Source organism: Molossus molossus, unplaced genomic scaffold (assembly GCF_014108415.1).
Source record: "Molossus molossus isolate mMolMol1 unplaced genomic scaffold, mMolMol1.p scaffold_m16_p_10, whole genome shotgun sequence".
NCBI classification, from domain to species: domain Eukaryota; kingdom Metazoa; phylum Chordata; class Mammalia; order Chiroptera; family Molossidae; genus Molossus; species Molossus molossus.
The window spans coordinates 104,745,785-104,750,635 of record NW_023425345.1 but is presented as its reverse complement, the minus strand read 5'-3'; the positions used below and the strand labels follow the sequence as shown (position 1 = coordinate 104,750,635).

The 4,851-nt window shown below is 44.5% G+C and overlaps 1 pseudogene; it reads left to right on the top strand.

Annotated features, from left to right (window-relative positions):
* The first annotated feature begins 3,906 nt into the window (after positions 1-3,906).
* LOC118624753 lies at positions 3,907-4,299 on the top strand (annotated as a pseudogene).
* The last annotated feature ends 552 nt before the right edge of the window (positions 4,300-4,851 follow it).

The window sequence follows — 4,851 nt, the reverse complement described above, 5'->3', positions numbered from 1 at the left end:
GAGGGGTGAGCAGGAGCTGTGCCTAACACGTGGTAGGCTCTTGTTATAAAAGCAAAGTCAGAAGTTCAGAGCTAGTTCAGCACTGTCTTATTCGAGGCACTGTGGTCTCCTAGCCTGGGATGGGGATGGCAGACAGAGACAGTGGAAGCCCTGGAGCCTGGCTTCGATATTTTAAAGTCACCTCTGAACTATCATGAATGCTTTTCAGTGTTTTGGGTCTGAGTTGTTTCTAAAATAGCATTCAGACAAAGTTGAAAGCAACAGCAGAGATTCCAGCGTTGCAGACGGCCTGGAGAAAAGGCTCGTCTTCCTCATACCACTCCCACACCTAGAAAAGTTTGTTTCAATATCTGGTGGAAGTCTCTCTGGTGGGTGAGAAGTTGACCGATCTGTGGACCACGGGCCACAGCTTCTCGGAGGAAGCTGTCTGCCCTTTGGGGCTGAATGTAAAATCCCGAGGCTCTAGGTTTGAAAATTCGAGCTTGATCATCACAATTTAGCTGACCCAGGTGGGAACCTGGGTAGTCTTGGTAAGCCCTTCAGATGAAGCAACGCATCCTTGGACCAGTGCAAGAATGAGTGATGTGATTGCTCTGGTGTGATGCTGGTTGGGCAGCGAGAGGCACTTGGGGACCTCAGCTCACCTGATCTCTGCCGATGGGGGGTATACAGTGATACCTCGGTTCTCGAACGCCTCGGATTTCGACCAAATCGGTATTCGACCAGGAGATTCGAGAAACTTTTGTCTTGGAATCCGAACAAATATTTGGAACTCGAACTTCCGAGATGAGCCGAGTTGAGCCGAATGGCGTTCATTCGGCCCAGCGCGCCTTGCTCGCGTCATCAGTGTGTGTGCAGAGAGAGAGTCACGCTTTGTGGAGAGAGTCACGCTTTACACTGAATTTAACCCTTAGACATACTGTACACTTTTATTTCTTGTTGAGACTTATGTTTTTCTACATATTATATACAAATTAGGCCAGTAAATAGGCATTTTCTGGGGCTTGGAACGAAATAATCCAGTTTCCATTATTTCCTATTGGGTTTCATTGCTTCGGTTCTCGAACAATTTGGTTCTCGACCGTCCTCCTGGAACGAATTATGTTCGAGAACCGAGGTATCACTGTAATTTGATCATACATGACTTTAGAGTATAACGTCTTAACGAGATCTTCAGGGAGGGAGAGATGCGTCTCAGAGAATGATTTTGGGGTGTTGGTGTGTGTGTTTAGGTAGCAGCCTGCTGATTCTGAAAATGACCTCGGGCGGATGTGGTACTGGCTAGCCCAGGCCGGCCTATGCGCGTGGACTCTGTCCCTGCATTTCCGATTCGATTACCTGGAAGCTCAGGTCACTGAACTAAAGGGCACAATTCATCTCTTGGTAGAAAAAAAGAAAGAAAGATTAATGACACTTCAGGAACTTATATGACTCTACCCAGGAAATGATCTCTTCCCACCGACGTTGAATCCCAGCCTGAAGCAGCCCTGGCCATAGCTCTGTAATCAGAGCTGTCAGTCAGATCCAGGCACCAGGAAACGTGTCAGATTCCTTTTCTCCACCCCCTCATGTGCTATATTTGTTTGGTTTATGGTCTTTTTGTTCACTGAAGGAATTTTATTTATTTATTTATTTATTTATTTATTTATTTATTTATTTATTTATTTTGGTGCTGTGACTCGGATTCAAAGAGGAATTTTATTTAAATATGAGTGTCAGAAAATGATTCACCAATTTTACCATTTGGGGTATATTCTATTTTTATGTCAGTTAATCATATTTTGGGCTTTCCTGAAGCATTTATATATGTTTACACTGCAAATGGCAGTGTTCCATGTCAGGGCTGAGTAGTGTCCCATTGTGTGTATGCACCGCATCTTCTCTGTCCACTCATCTGTCGAAGGACACTTCAGTTGTTTCCATGTCTTGGCCACTATAAATAATGCTGCAGTGAACATAGGGGTGCATATATCTTTGCAAATAAATGTGTTCAAATTTTCGGCCATAGGACAGGTGGATGTGACAGGCACCTCTCACAGACACCAGAGGGGTGTTATTGAACAGCCCCCGAATCAGAGGGAGTGGGCTGTCCCCAACCTCAATCCTTGTCTTCTCATATAAATGAATTTATAGGAGAGACCTTGTGTCGTGTAATGTATTTATTGAAACATTAATGCAAGTAAGTTTATGAAAACATCAAAGCATGCACATGTATTAATGAAACAAAGCGAGCAAACCTACACATCTGGCTCACGAAGCACGGACGTGCAGCTAATCTGAGAGAAAGTGAGGGGTTTCTGCCGTATATATCCTCCTGTCTATGAGATTTTAAAATAGTTCCTTTGCTAGATGCCCTGGTTCAGATGAACTCTAATAAGAGTCTCCCCTTTTCTTGACTTGTTTTTCCACAATTTATGGGAAGCACCTGGCTTTTTGTTTATATTCCTCTTTTCTCCTCCTTCCTGCTGTTGTAACAATTTCAGGATGATATTCACTAAGTGGTCTTAGATTCCACCTCCAATTCTCCTTCCCTTCCCCTCCTCTCCTGAACTCTTCTGTGAGAGGAGAGGTTTTAATCTTGTAGCTTTGCTACAGGCAGTCTGCAAAGCTGTTAGGCTGTTTAATTTCCGCCTTAGTTTCCCTATTCCTTTGTCCCACAATTTTCCTAGCTTTTCGTTGTCCTAAAGCATTATACTTCTACCTGAGAAGTGTGAAGAGAAGATCCCCGTGTGACTTCCTGTGCGTGAGGATGTCAGCACCAGCGTGAGGGTGCCAGGCCTTACCTGCTGTACAGCTGGCTTTCCGTTCAGACCTACATCCAGTCCTAAGGTATTTAGAAATTAACTGCTGCAAAATAACATGCCATTTACTGGAAATTATTTAAAAGGCCCATAGCTTTATACTCTCTTTCATGTCATCTTTATTACTTTCCCACAAGCATAGTGTGGCCTTGATCATGAACTTGACGTTGCATTATTGCAGACAGCTTCTTTCTGAGACTATAGTGGATCAAAGATAACCTTGATCCTGATGTGTAACTCCAGAAGAGTGTAGTTTCCTGGCTCTCAGCAGCTGCTCCCATCCTAGCCCCCCCTCCCCACTAGCACTGGAACACACCGGGGTAGGCCCAGAAATCAGCTGGTCAGACCACAGGTGTCAGATGGATGCCATTGCCTCAGGGGACAGAAGATGCAAGAAAAATGCAAGACAGAACTCCAGACTTTGAATAGTTCAAGGACATTAAAGAGAGGCTATGGACATGTGAGAAACAATTAATGAACAAACTAAACACTGTAAAATTAAGCACTCAGTTGTGTGAGGTTCAAAGTTGTTTTCATGTTTGTAGAGAATCAATCAATTGGAAATGGACTTGAGTAGGACTGATTTTGTTGGTCATAAGGAAGGTCAAGCTTCACTGGTGGGTTAGAATCATACTGATATGAGACAGAACCAGAGCTTGGAACCTCTCAATACTGATTCATGGTTTTAATGGCTGCAGCGCATGACCCTAGGTACATCCCTGAACCACCCTAACTGGTGTATTTGACCCTGTGGTAGTTCAGAAAATGCTGTTTGGCATCAGCCAAGAAGCTATACTTTCAAGTAACCTGTACATATGGTGACCTCTTTACAAAACACTACACAATAAGCAAAGAGTTTGGTCTGTAAGCCTCCAAGTGTAGTGGGAAGGGAGAGAGAACTGCTTATTTGCATGTCATCCTTCCTAGAAAAAAAACTTTGTTGATTACAGCTGTTTTAAAAAATTGTTGTAAGACCACCCCCCATGTCGGGTGGGAGCACCTTGGGAGGCGGGAGAGGCTGCAGCGGCCAGGCAGCCCAAGTTCTTGAAGCCGCTAGGCTCTCTGGGGTCCTCAGGCACCCAGCATGCACCCCCCTGTTGCCATGATGCCCAAGAGGAAGGTCAGCTCTGCTGAGGGGGTGGAGAAGGAGGAGCCCAGGAGGAGGTCAGCAAGGCTGTCAGCCAGACCTGCTCCTGCAAAAGTGGAAATGAAGCCAGAAAGGCAGCAGACAAGGATAAATCTTCAGACAAAAAAGTACAAATGAAAGGGAAAAGGGGACCAAAGGGACAGCAGGCTGATGAGGAACCTAAAGATCTGCCTGTGGAGAACGGAGAGACTGAAAATGGGGGTGGAGTCTCAGGTGAAGCAGGAGAGAAAGAAGCCAAGTCTGATTATGATGTTAATCATAGACTATAACATCATACACCATGTCTCAGCAGTGGTCCCTGTCCCCCTTCTTGTACAGTTCAGAGGAATAATTTTATCAACTGTTTTGTAAATGCATGTGTTTTAGTAGCTCTAGAAACATTTTTAAGGAGGGAATTCCACCTCATCCCATTTTTTTAAGTGTACATGCTAATTTTTTTTTTAATCCTCACCCGAGGATATTTTTGCATTTATCTTCAGCTAGAGTAGGAGGGAGGGAGAGAGGAAGAGAGAGAGAGAGAGAAACATCGATGTGAGAGAGACACATCGAGTGGCTGTCACCCACATGGCCCCAACTGGGGGAGGGGACAAACCGCAACTGAGGTACATGCCCTTAACGGGAACCGAACCCAGGACTCTCTGGTTCACAGGCTGACGCTCTAACCGCTGAGCCAAACTAGCCAGGGCTACATGCTAATTTTTAAGAGGAGAAATCTTTTGCTGGTTGCTTCTTTTTTGGTACAAACAGAAAATAGTGGGGTATTGAATATGGGAGGCTTTGATTGTCTTGGGTGTCACCTTAACATTCCATAAGTGGAGGTAGTTTGCATATCCTATAACACAAAGCATACTAAATGGCAGTTTGGAGTCAGTCATGCATTTAATGTGTCTTGAATATTTTAAA